Source organism: Pantherophis guttatus, chromosome 2 (genome assembly GCF_059756535.1).
Source record: "Pantherophis guttatus breed Tessera chromosome 2, ASM5975653v1, whole genome shotgun sequence".
Taxonomy (NCBI): domain Eukaryota; kingdom Metazoa; phylum Chordata; class Lepidosauria; order Squamata; family Colubridae; genus Pantherophis; species Pantherophis guttatus.
In genome coordinates this window covers 164,926,358-164,940,829 of record NC_142064.1, presented here as the reverse complement: position 1 = coordinate 164,940,829, position 14,472 = coordinate 164,926,358, and the positions used below count along the sequence as shown (strand labels likewise).

The window sequence follows — 14,472 nt, the reverse complement described above, 5'->3', positions numbered from 1 at the left end:
TGGTCATTTCACTTCCAATTTAAGGAACACATTCTGATCACTAAACAAGGAGAGGGTATAACCAATGCAAAAATCCTCAACCTGGAAAGAGCAATCTGGCTTTAGAACAAGGCTGGCTATGTGGACCAGATTTTGACTGTCAGGCAAGTATTTGAAGTGTGTATTTGCTATGGCAAACAAACTACTGCTGTGTTTGCAGAGTTTAAGAGTGTCTTTGGCAGCATCCATTAGGACTCTATATAGAAAGTTAATATGGCATCTGGCATACCCAGCAAACACATTTGATTCTCTCTGAGCTTGGTTGTTTGCTTGCAGATGTTTCATTAGCCATCTAGGTGACATCATCAGCGCCAGTGAGATTGTGTTTGCTCATTTATATACAGTAATTTGTCCTGCCAGTGTTAGGTGCAGGTATGGTTTTCCCCTTGGTCATTCTTTAATTAGGATATAGTTTTCTGCTTGATTATTTGTCTGGTGTTAATCCCTGCTTATCTGGGTGTTGGCTGCTGAAGAGGATATGTTCTGGTCTTTTTGTTTCCTTCTTTGCTTACTTTATTGTGTCTTTCAAATGGTATGTAAATGTGGTTTATCTCTATGTGCCTACTGATGGCTAATGGGTCTGAGTTCCAAGATTCCAGGAATTCCCTAGCTGTTTTGGATTTAATTTGGTCTACTATCCTCACAGTTTTCCAATTGAGTCTATGATTGAGTCTGTCCATGTATTGTGAGAATAAGGATTTTTCCTCCTGTCTTCTGATTGCTAGTTAGTATTCATAGATGCGCTCTGCTAGTCTTCTGCTTGTCTGTGCTACCTAGTGGTTGTTAAAATACTTTACACTGTATGTGGTAGATGATTCCTGTTTTTTTCTTCTTGGGATGCTGGGTCCTTCAGTTTACTTAAGATATTTTAGAGGGCTTTCATTGGTTACTTAGTTTAGTTGTTAACTAGCCAGATAGCAAAATGCCTGCAAGGAAAAAACTAAGCTCAAAGAGCACCAAGGACAGTTTAACCCTGAGCTACTTATATTCTCTTCTACTGAAACCCTTCTGAATCATCACTGCCTTTTATGGCAGTGCTCCTTGGAATGTTACAGGGCATGCTGACAAAGCTTGCTCCTTACCAGTCAAAACAGGAGTAAGACAAGTATGTGCATTACTGTTCAGTATGGTGATAGATTGGATAATGGGGAAAAGTATCCTTGGCATACAGCAGTTTAATGTGGCACAGATGAGCTGGACTTTACAGAAACAGCATATACTGATGGTATTGTTTTCATAGAGGGACCAGAACAGGAGCTATTAGATGTCATAAGCAAAGCAGCAGAGAGCTCGGATGTGAATAAATACAACAACAAAAAAGACCTATACCATGTCACCTGATGGCAACAAATTAACCTTGCCCCTTGAGGTGTGTCAATAGAGCAGGTGCATGAATTCAAGTACCTAGGCTCTTTCATCTCTGCATCAATGACCATGGTACCCACTAATTCTGCTGCACAAATTGGTAGTGCTCAAGAGGCTTTTTCTAGCTTCTAGAAGAAGAAAAACATCAGTGTGAAAACAAAGATGAAATGCAGCCATCATTCTAGCCTTGCTCTATGAAGACGAAACCTGGACGACGGATAGGAAACATGGATAATGCCAACTGTCCATGTATAGCGGAACCGACAAAGCTTGCTCCTTAACTATCAAAACAGGAGTAAGACAAATGTGTGCATCCCCACCACTGTTGTTCAGTGTGGAGATAGATGGGATAATGGGGAAAAGCATCCTTGGCATACAGGAGTTTAATGTGGCACAGATGAACTGAACTTCACAAAGGTTCATGGTTGGCAGCAGAATGAAGACACTTGACAAACATTGCTCCCTTCTCACATTCCATTTGGTTATTTATTTATGAGACTTTTATATAACCTTTAATCCAGGAGGTCAAGGTGCCATGTTCAGCATACATTCTTCCTATTTCCCCTCATCAATAAACTGGAAGCTGGGCTCAGAAAGAATAGTTCGCTCCAAGTCCCCAGTGAGTTTCAATGGCTAAAAACAGATTAGGACCTGATTGTCCCATTATCTACTCAATCCCTTGGCCACTACACCACACTGGCTGTTGCTTTGTATAGTCCCCAAGAGACCTCCTCAGACTATTCCTGAGCTACTCTCAGTTTCTCCTTTCCTTGCCATACAGGTATTGCTTCTTTATAGAAAGCAGGAAGGAACATATTGTCCAGTTCATAGAAAGGGTTAATATATCATCTTAGAAAGGCAACCATACTTAGAGGACAGTTTTATCTGAAATTTTGAAATGCTTGTCAGGCCTGGAGGCCATCTTTTGCATTGGGCCTTCAGGCCTGCCACATTCACTACTGTGAGAAATTGGGAGGGGGGATTGTACGGAGCATGGGTGATATATAGTCATAATAACATTCCTTTCTCAGAGAGTCAAGGACATCTTGCCTTGCACCTGGATGGATGAGATTGGGAGGCATCACCAGTTGGGATGGTGCTTTGATTGGACCACAGGATGAACATGTGGGTGTTGGGCAGGGACCTTGAACTTTCCTTTGGGTGGAGAAAACCTGGAAGCTTTCAGATTCGGGTTTTCCCAGATGTGCCAATGTGACATCTCTAATAAAATGGAACTTTGAAGACCTCAAGCCTCAGAGTTTCCTTTCGTTGGGGGTGTTACTTGGAACCCTGACATTGCTATTTTCTTGGCAATGCTTCTTATTGCTATGTGCTGAAAATATTCTCCTAATCTCCGATTTGCTATTTCCATTTCACTGACACTTCAGTGATAGAGTCAAGGTAAAAAATGCTCTGAAATTAAGCTCAATCACTAATTTATAAAAGAAAAGGGTTAGGGTTAGCTCAAGAACAAAGGCTCAAGCCATTCTCTGGGCTGTAACTAGGAAACACTTAGAAGAAAACTAATGAAGGAAAGAACCACAATACATTGCAAAATAATGGAGAAAAGGTCCTTGTGTGTATGGAAGTCTTAACTGGTGATATAAGTGGTTGCAGTTGCTTCATTGCTCTTGTCACAAAGAATAAAAGGCCCAGCACCAGGTAAAATACCAAAGGCTGGCAAGTGACTAAGACAGGTTACTTATGGGCAATTTTATGCTAAGTGGCTGGCTGGAAACACAATATGAGCAAAAGGTCTCAGACAGACACTTAATAGTAAAGACATGATGTAAACCAGCACAAAAGGCCTTGGGCGACTATAATAGAGGAACAACTTTCTAAAGCTTTACTGGTGCTTTTTAAATAGCTGTGAATACAATACCTCAGAAAAGAAAGGAGGGATACACTAGACAGGAAAAGGCTCCTGTGAATCAGAGCAGCATTCAGAGGAGAGCAGGGCCAGGGGTGAAATCCAGCAGGTTCTGACAGGTTCTGGAGAACCGGTAGCAAAAATTTTGAGCAGTTCAGAGAACCAGCAAATACCACCTCTGGCTGGTCCCAGAGTGGGGTGGGAATGGAGATTTTGCAGTATCCTTCCCCTGGAGTGGGGTGGGAATGGAGATTTTGCAGTATCCTTCCCCAGCCATGCCCACCAAACCATGCCCATCAAGCCACGCCGACAGAACCAGTAGTAAAAAAAATTTGAATTTCACCACTGAACAGGGCGTATGAGAATTCTAAGGCCTGCCCATATTGTGTTTCTGGCCCTGCAGGCTCAAGAACTGCACGCTCTTGTTGGACTTACAAAAACACTGTTAGCAATGCCTTTAATGGTTTTTATCACTACTATCAACTGTAGTCCAATGTTGGGAGTACACCAAGTTTTGGAATACATAGCTTTAGAATCACTACGGAACAGACACCTCAGTGAGACTGTACAATTATTGGGATTTATTTCTAAAATGTGATATGGAATATGTGGGCTCATGATAGCAAGACAGAAGAGAGAGAACTGGAGAAAAGTCACAAATTATAGAAAACTACGAATAAAAATAGAATGCAGGCTCCAATCTGAGTCAGTCAACGGACCCAGAGGTTTAATCTTCCGAGCTTGTGCTGGAGCCCATCCTATGGGAACTTCTCTCTAGCAGAATCCCCACACTCTGCCAGAGAGAAGTTCTCTGAGGATGGGCTCCAGCACGAGTCCAAAAGCTCGGAAGACAGAACCTTTGGTTCCGGTGACTTACCCAGATTGGATCCTGCAACATTATCCTGGGGCGTATATTTCCATATAATTTGCCTTCATTCATAAAAATAGAATGACCATGGCAAAAGAAAGCAAAAATAGTGATAAGCACCTTGGGTGCAATCCCAAAACAACTGCAGTGCCACATGAACACCATTGGCATGGAATCCCCATTTCATCAGTCAAAAACCCCATCAATCAATTTCAAATGGCAGCTTTACTTGGAACAGCTCACACCTTGTGATGATACCTTTAATACCATGAAACCACATCTGCCTATGCCAGGTCCTTGGGGAGGACTCAATAGGTGGATAAAAATGCCAAATGCAGTCTAAAAATCTGGCTGACTGTGCAACAAACCACAATAATAAAGTATTTTCACTTCATCTAAATGGCACCTCTAGGCTAGACTCCTAAAGTGGGCAGGTCACACGGGTTGTGTACAGACAAAAATACAATACAAAAGCTGGACTTTGACTGAATTTGATTAATTTCATTTAGAGCTATACATGCCATATTCTCTTTCATGGTATGCCAAACACAGAAAGGGAGTAAGAAACTGTGAGCCAAAGCCATTAAATGCATCATTTCTATTTCTTCAATAGAAGCAGAGTAGAATCATTTACTACCATCTATGGGGTCCTATTTTTAAACACACCCACAGCAGATGACACCAATTTCTTACTTTTTGGACATTGTTTTTAGCCTTTGGTTCATGATTAAATCTATATCTTCACTTCTCTGCATATATTTATCAATTCCACTCCATAGTATCATACAGTCATGGAATGTAAGATTTGGAAGGAATCTTGGAGGCCATGTGGCCAACTTGTTATCCATTCTAGGAATCCATATCTCCAACAGCTGGAAATGGAGTCATTCAACCTTCAGTGAAGGAGAGTCAATCATCTCCAGAGATGATTGTATTGTTGTATTGTTGTACAGTTCTTACCATTTGGATTTTTTTCAGATGTCTAATCCTTTGATTTAAACCTATTGTATCTTGTTCTATCTTCTGGAACAATTTTGAACAGTTCTGCTCTATCTTCTAGGTGACAGCATTTCAGATAGCTGAAGACAATCATCAAGTTTATCTGCAGTTCTTTCCTCTTCAGGCTAAACACATCCAGTGCCTCCAACCATTCCTTGCAAGATTTCCCTTTATCATTTTGGCTGCTGTCCTTTGGACAATTTATCTTCCTAAAATTCCTCCTTCAATTTATTCTTCCTAAAAAATCCTCAAACTGGACACAATATTCTAGATGTAGTCTGCCCAAGGCAGAATAAACAGAAACAGTTATTTTGTCTGATTTTGTCATTATATTCTGGAATTGCATATACCATTTTTGGAGCTGCATCAGACTGTGTGTTTAAGTTCAGTTATTGATCTACCAAGATACTGAGATCTTTTTTGTCTATTCTGTTGCCCAGTGTAATAGATTCCATTCTGTACTTGATTTTTCCAACAATTGTAGGGCTCCGCATTTATGTTAGGTGAAATTCATAATTCTTGTTACTGTTCATTGTTTCTGCTTATCAGGATCCTCAAATTTATCACAGTACTATCTTCTTAAGCAATTTTTCTCAACCTCAGCAACTTTAAGATGGCTAGACTTAAACTTCAGAATTATCCAGTTCACCTATTTTACATGTGCTAAGATTGAGAAAGAATTATCTGAGATTTTAGTATCTCTCCTAGTATCTCTCTCTCTTATTTGAAAAAAAACTCCTTAAATCTTAAATATTCTTAAATATTACTCCAAGTTATTTCTAAATCTGTTGCAGTACAAGGTCTAAAATGGAGCCTGCAACTCAACACTTCCTCCCAGGTTGATGCTAACCTATTAACATATACCCATGGGCATATGTTTGACAGGAAAGAGTACATCAAACACCACGTATGCCCCCAGGTTTTTCAAGGCCTAGTACTTCATACTGTCCTCCCTTGCATTGTCTCCAAGGCTGTGTTGAGCTATATCATTTGTTCTCATATGGTTCAGAAGGAAGGGATATTTGCCAGTAGATTTGAAGACTATTAGGAGTTGCCTCCTGAATCTGAGAGAGAGAGAGGGGGGGGAGGGAGGGAGGGAGGGAGGGATATGTAGGCCTAAAGCAAAGAATTATAAATCAAAGGAGTTTTGTTTAAGAGAAGCCTCTTTTGTTGTTGTTGTTTTACACTCCAATGTCTATTTTATTAGCCATTTTAAGAATAAGAAAGCATGACGAAATTTTTCAAGTATCAAATAGTACTTCAGATTAGATCCCAGAAAAATTAACATGCACAACATTTATTAGAATGACTTACAAAGCCAGTGCATTTATATGTATTGGGATGAATAATGAAGCAGAAAGCTCAGCCTAAAAGCAGAGGAGTTTGGGAGTTTTTTTAAAAAATAGGTTTTAAAAGTATAATTGCATAAAACTAAAAACCTTAGTAGCATAACAGACTGAACTGCTGTGCATGCAATTCACAGGTTTCAGATTCTCTTGCTTGTAGAAAGTACAATTTTGTTACGATTCTTCCATTCATTCTCTCTAATGGGGGAAAAAAACCTTCTATTGGGTTGTAGAGACATTAGATTCAAGATTGCACAGGCGAAGGCAGGAAGGTTATCATTATCATGGAGAAGTGAGATAACATTTATCTCTGTGCTTTCAGGAGTGGAAGGGTAATAAGCTGGGAATTTTATGACCTACAAGGCAAAGAAATTTCAACCACTCAGGGTTTTTTAATGCATAGAGAGAAACTAAAAGCAGGAAATCTCTGAAGGTTGTCTGAACCTGGTTTCTTCTTGTTGCAATAAAAAAAAATGCCACTTTTGTTATTGTTCACTTGCCTCAATTAGTTCAACATGCTTGTATAGAGTAGTGATTGGAAAGGTGACATAGATCTGTAAAGGTTTGAAAGAACAGGGGAGAAGCTTCCTGGCACCTTCACATTTACTCATGCCAATTCTTATTTATTCCAGCAACCTGCAACCTGCTATAGTTCCAAAAGTAGGAGTAAGACAAAATTCTTCCCGATATTGAATCTTCATCTCGCTACAGGGCATTTGGCAAGTCATGGCATCCATTTATCTTCTGGCAAGCAAAAATGGTGTCAGATTTGGACACAATGATTATGTGTTGCCTGCTTTCAAAGTGGATCTCTCTTGAATGCTCCAAATAATTATACCCTGAATAAATGTAGCTACTGTTGTGCATGTGTCTGCATATGGAAGAATCAATGGATGGATTGGATAGATAGATAGATAGATAGATAGATAGATAGATAGATAGATAGATAGATAGATAGATAGATGAATAGATAGATAGATAGATGATATACTGTAGATAATAGACAGACAGATAGACAGACAGATACGATAGATAGATAGATAGATAGATAGATAGATAGATAGATAGATAGATAGATAGATAGATAGGTAGATAGGTAGATAGATAGATAGATAGATAGATGATAGATAGATAGATGATAGATAGATATAGACAGATGATAGATAGATGATAGATAGATACAGACAGACATATAGATATATGGATATAGATGATATAGATATAAATACAGATATAGATATTTTTACTAGAAAAGATATATATAGGTGCAAAAATCAGCTTTTTATTAGTCTCTAATAGTATATCTATAAAACTGGTATATTTTTAAAAAATAGTCACAAAAATGTTAAGATGAATCTTGCAAAGCATTTTGCAAACTATATGTGCCAAATGAACAAACACCCTGTTCAAAAAAAAATAGTTTCCTTTTGAAATCTATTTTCTTTTCTATTTTTAAATTTCCATGTTTAGCCTGTTGGCAGATTTTATAACAACCTGTTGTACCTTAATTCCTGTATATGAATGACTCAAGAAAAAAAGACACAGGCATTTTCTGCAGTGGCTACAAATTACAGCCTACCATTGCAATCTGCGTTTCCCATCAAAGCAAAAGCCAACTTGTTGGCTAATTCAAAATCAGTACATTTTCATACCATATGTTGACTGAACCATATTATTTGGTGAACCAGGTTTTGTTCAGTCAAAAACTCTGCATTCATTACCAGTCTCAATTCATCCGTCATATCTTCTAATATATTCTAATTTAAGTATTATGCTCAATTCAGCCTACACCTTGAAGCTTTACTTCCAGTTTCTCCTGCTTTAAACATTCTCTATTCAAGCTTTATCATCTGACAGTTCAGTCAACTAATTTTCTCCTAAACCCAATTTCACTCATGGCTGGAGTGAAATCGTGGTAATTTTTCCTCATGCCATGTACTATTAATGGTGCTTGAAATTATGCAAATAAAATTGAACACAAATGCTTTCTTTGCCAAGAGCTTAACAGATTTGTTTAGGGGAGAAAATGAACTTTGCATCCAGGGCCAGTCATTTCTGAAAACTTAATCTTAAAAGAAGAGGGGGGGGAGTAGAAAGAAAAATTTGCTAGTAAAATCTGATTGGATTCCAATGTAACCTCATTCTCAGATTCTACAAACTTCTTACAAGGGTATCATTAATTAAGATGGCTCTGGAACATGCAATAACAAAGCTAATGAACAGAAAAAGCTCTGCAAAATTAGTCTGGGTTGCATTTACTGAATAAGAAGTAAAATGAGCAATAGCTTGCACAGTTTAGTTTCCCCTTTAATTAAACTGCTTAACAATGTTGTGTTCACCTATTCAGCAAACTTGTGCTGGCTGTCTAGGGGCATCTGTCTTGAACATCTGCACATATCCCAGAATAGATATGTAACCAGCATTTCCTCCATTATTTCCCACTTATAAGTAATTTACCTAGGCAAGAGACCATTATGAAGTTTATATGGCAGATTCAGATTACAGCAGGATGACTTTACAGCCCATTGACCTATTTTCAAATTAAACTGAGTTTTGCTTCCAAATTATTGATCCCTGAGCTAATGCATCCAGCACAAAATATATCTACAGGGATCTCTGCTTTCTTACAGAAGACTGTCTAATATTCTAATTTCTCAACTATTGATTCTTCAATGGAAAACTGTAAGAGAGAGGAGCAAAAGGACTCAATCCTAGTTACATGAATCCCCTGTTTTTATTTATAAATATTGGGTTAATCTAACACTGGAGTCTTTGGTTTGTACCAGGGAGTGAAAGAAGGAAGCCAATAGATGTGTGTATAGGATATGAAGTGAATGAAACTATAGGAGTGTGGGGGGGGGGGAAATACAGAGAGTTACGAAAAGAGATACTGTAGATAACAGAGAAGCTGGAGGCTGAAATCATGGATGAAGAAATGGAAAATTGAGTGGATGAAGCCAGGAAACTGAAAAGGAAAAAAAAAAAGATGGCCATGGCAGAGAAAACGATCAGGATTATGGAGGAAGAGGAGATTTGAAAAAATGGAAAAGATGGTCAACATATAGACGCATGTACTATTTATAATGCATGGAGACAGCTTGGAAGGAGGTGACTGGCACAAGAGTGGGTGATGGTAATGGCTTAAGAAAAAGAGGGCTCTCTTTAGAGAGATGTGAACATGGTACTCTTTTGGAGCAGAAAACGGAACATTCAAAGTGTCTTCAGCTCTGCAGACAGGTTCCTTGTCTTTTAACTTCACTAGTTTGTTCCTTCTGCAGTGTTATTCATCTTGTATAGCAATCGTTTTTATAACAATGCCCACAACAATTCCTAAATATACCTATGGGGTATGTTGGGAAATCCTTATTTACATCTTTATGTCTTATTAGAGGTAGAGCTCCCAAATTCACCTCCCTTGTTCTTGTGCATGTCTCTCAGGTCCATCCATCATGTTAGTTTCTTCACAATGTCTTCATTGTTTTCGGGATCTTCTCAAAAAGGAGAGTATGTAATTAAGAAATGCTTCCCTACTATTTGGTGGGGGGGCAGGGTAGAGGTAGGAAACAGGGATAGGGAAACATTTGAGGTTGAAGGTTCGTTCTCTGAGCTTATGGGTTGATTTCTAAATGTTTCATTACCAGGCTAGGTAACATCTTCAGCAGAGTTTACGGGAAGTCCATGTCAGTGTTCTTCTGTTTATAAGGGCTGCAGGCATGGGTGTGAGAGTCTTGTGATGGGTCAGCTGCTGCAGGTCATCAGTGAGTCTTGTGATGGGTCTTGTGATAAGAAGATCACATCAGGTCATGGTCATTGGGAGGTGAACTGCTGGTGGGGTGTGTGTATTGGTTGAGGGTTGGTGCTTTAATTAATCTCTACCCACATCAACACCAAATAGCACCAGTTCGACTGGAGCAACACAAAAATCATCAGCCACGCTACCACATGCCACGCTCATAAGTTCTTTGAAGCCTGGGATTCCACAAGCAATTCCATCAACAGACATATTGACTTACAACCAGCCTATGAACCCCTCAGAATCCAAATCAACCACACAGCCAACCAGAGACAGCACCGACCCTCAACAATCCAGGCACCAGCAGTTCACCTCCCCCAATGACCCTGACCCGATGTAATCACAAGACCCATCACAAGACTCACTGATGACTCACAGCTGACCTTCACTTGACACACCCACAGCCCTTATAAACAGAAAAACACTGAAACTCTGCTGAATATGTTACCTAGCCAGGTAATAAAATGTTCAGAAACCAGCCCACAAGTTCGGAGAATGAACCTCCATCCTCATCCTACACCAGAGCTAAAGATACCCACTATTATTGCAAAGGGAAACATTTGCATGGTGTGAGCTTTCTATTAGTTGTTATCATGCAGCTTCTTTATGCGTGCAGTCATTTGTGTGCTGGATGGAAATAAGATGTAATTTTTCCTCCACTATACAGAAAAAGAGTTATAGAGAAAGCAGTATCAAAATTGTAGGAAGGGGGTTAAATTTAACATCTCTTTCTAAGAAACCCAGGAGTGTGCAGGCCATCAGATGGGACTGCTAATCTCAGCAGAGAAAAATATGGGTATTCATTGAATTTAAAATTGGAAATATAAAGAAATATCTCTTCCCTGCAGCATGTTTGAAAAATCTGAACATTCTTTGTACATTCTAGAGTATTCCATAATGGTTGTTTTTGAAACCCCCCTCCAGATAAGTCATCATTGACAGTGATGAATAGTAGAACTAAAATTCACCAGGGACAGTAGAGAAGTGGAAACATGCCTTCAGCATAATGGTGGGATTTTAATAAAGTGCTTTTCCTTGCTTGATTCACTGTAATGTCTATTTGATGCTTTCCTTTTACCACCACCACCCTTTTCAGGCCCATCTAGATGTACACAACTTTTGGACGATGTGTGTTGACAGAATAGGATGTTCTCTGCATATAGAATCACAAAAAATGTCTATTAAAAATAGAGGGCAATTATATAATAAGACTTTGGTTAACATTTTATAAGTAGAGCTTTTCTTCTGCTACAAGAATAGCCTCGATTTGGAAGAGCTGAACAACTTTTTGAAAGAAGGGAAAGAACTGTTTTACATTTCTGGAAATATCCCCTGGATGTCTATTGCCCCAGTTTATGGACGATGGAAAGTTGCATTAGCCAAGTGGGAAGCGGGAGAGATCAGCTATGTAAAGTTGCAAGTACAAGATAAATCACTGAAATGTTCTGTAGGGAACAGTAGTATTGCTTGGGACAAATCATGCTACATTTCTACCTCATTCAGACATACAGTGGAGAGGTTTATGGAACCCCTGCTACTCTCTGAGTTTGGTTGTTTGATTGCAAATGTTTCATTACTCAACTAAGTAACATCTCCAATACTAGAAGGCAGTGGGGTTTGTTCCTTGTTTATATCCAGTAACTTGCCCTCTCAATGTTGATGAGGGTGCTGTTTTCTCCTTGATTACGCTATTGTTTACTGCTTGATTGTTTATCTGAGTTGGTCAGGGTGTTGTTTACTTCTAGATTATTTGTTTAATGTAAATCCTGGTGTTAATTACGGCTGGATGTCGATTGCTGGCAAGGTGCGTTCTGGTTTTCTTTTTAACTTTGTCTTTTTTTTAATGATGTGTAAATGTTAGTTATTCTATGTGCCTGTTGATGACTGATTTGCCTGAATGCCAAATGGAGGAGTTCTTGTTTTAACAGTAAAAGGCATACATACAGGCAAAGGTTGCTTAATTATCACCCTTTCCTTGCCTTACCTTTGAAATCAGAGCTGGGAATGAGGAATTTTGGAACAGTAGATAGAGATGAAATGGGGTCTACCATTTTTCTCCTTTTATGCATCACTTTATCTTAAAAAATAGTTGATGTACAAATGGCTACCTTGTCATTTCACATCTGGCCTCAGGATGAAATTAGCAAATTAAAAAAAAAAATCATACCACCTGTTACCTCATGCTTTATTTCTAACATTAGAAATATTTCCATATGTTTGGTATTTTCAAGTATTTAAAAACACACACAAACCTAAGAGCAATTTCAAGCATGAAAGCAAAACCTGTTCTATTTTAAGTGGTCTGTTTGCATGGGAGGAAAGGCTAGCTATTGAGCACTGGGTACTGTTGGACAGCTCCTCTATTTATGAGAAAACTGCAGTCCATTACATTGCAATAACAAAAAGTAGCATATATATATATATATATATATATATATATATATATATATATATATATATATATATATATATATATATATATATGTAGGTCTTTGGTTATTCGGGTCTTCTCCCACGTAAAATTGGAAGTGTCTTGGCGACGTTTCGACGAAGTCTCATTCGTCATCTTCAGGCTGGTGTTCTCGGCTTTGTGCTTCCAGGAGCTCCTGGAAGCACGAAGCCGAGAACACCAGCCTGAAGATGACGAATGAGACTTCGTCATATATATATATATATATATATATATATCGTCATAGCCAAGCCAATAAACACATACTGGGACTCCCAACCAATCAGAATGAAAAGGTGGAGCCATCCCAGAATACCAGCACCAGATTTGAAATACCAACGTCAGTTAGTGCAAAATGACTGCTGACATAAGCCTGATGATGGCAGATAGGATTCTGCCGAAACGTCGCTTCTACCCTTTTAGGGATATATCCACAATTACACGGGAAGAAACCCGAAATATTAACTATACACATATATCATATATACATACACACACACACACACACATATATCGTTCCTATATTATTTTTACAAACGATTCAGCAGTGGATATATCCAACACACTTTCCTTCTCCTATTTTCCCTACAGCACAACCCTGTGAGGTAAATTGGGCTGAGAGAGAATGACTGTCCCAAAGTCACACACACACACACACACTTACACACACACACACACACCCGGCTTCCATGGCTAAAGTGTGACTTGAACTCATGGTTTCCCAGTAGGTTAAGGTATGAGATTAGATATATTATGGGTTCCTAGAATTGGAACAGGCCATTTAGGCCATCAGACCCAACCAGTTAATGCATGAATCCAATTCAAAGCATTCCCAGCTGAAGGCTGCCTAGCTTCTGCTGGAACACATCCAATGATGAGAACTTCCTCTTCCTGCCCCTGATAAATGGTTTCAGTGACAAACTGCTCTTACTATTAGGAAGATTTAGGGCGGGAAAGGAACAAGAACTTGTCTTCCTATAATTTAAGACCATTATTCTGTGCGCTGCACTCAGGGATGATAAAGAACAAGTCTTGACCTTCTTTTGTGTGACATTCCTTCAAGTACAAGAAAAGTGTTTTCGTTTTCCCACTCAGTCATTTTTTTCCCCTCAAGGCAAAGCATTTCTAGATTCATCAGTCACTCTTAAGACTTAGTTTGCAGCTCCCCAGTAGCTATTTCCTGAACTTGTTTGTGTTTCTTCTAACATTGCTTACAGAGTAGCACCCAGGATATGGCACAACACTTAAACTAGTCTCAACAGTGCATAATACAATGGAACTCTTAGTTTCCATGATATGGAAACTATATTTCCATTGATACAACATAAAATTGCATTTGGCTTTTTGGCAGCTGTCATACTGTTTGTGATCAAATATCTTTGTGATCAAATACCTTTCAAAAGCCTTTTCATCTGTATCTTACTAGTACCAAACTAGTAAGTTCCCCCTTACATTCATTTGTATTTGAACTTTTCCCTACTGAAAGAACTTTCCATTAGTCTCTATCACAGTTCTTTCTGTGATTTCCAATCTAATTGTCTACTCTAACCTAACAAGATATTTTTTGTCTCTTTTAGCATTAGCTACCTGCCCTCTCTTTATTTGAAAAATATTGTATCTCATCATCCAATTCATTACTGAAGAATATTAGACAAAAGATTAATGGCACCCCAGTAGATATCTCACTCCAATTCATTGAATAAATACAATAAGGACTTGTTGGATATGGTTTTCAAGCCAGTG

At 38.7% G+C, this 14,472-nt stretch overlaps 1 protein-coding gene across 7 annotated transcripts in view; it reads right to left on the bottom strand.

Annotated features, from left to right (window-relative positions):
- MGAT5B (alpha-1,6-mannosylglycoprotein 6-beta-N-acetylglucosaminyltransferase B) overlaps nt 1-14,472 on the bottom strand; it is a 245,443-nt gene that overhangs the window by 73,290 nt on the left and 157,681 nt on the right. The window lies entirely within an intron of this gene.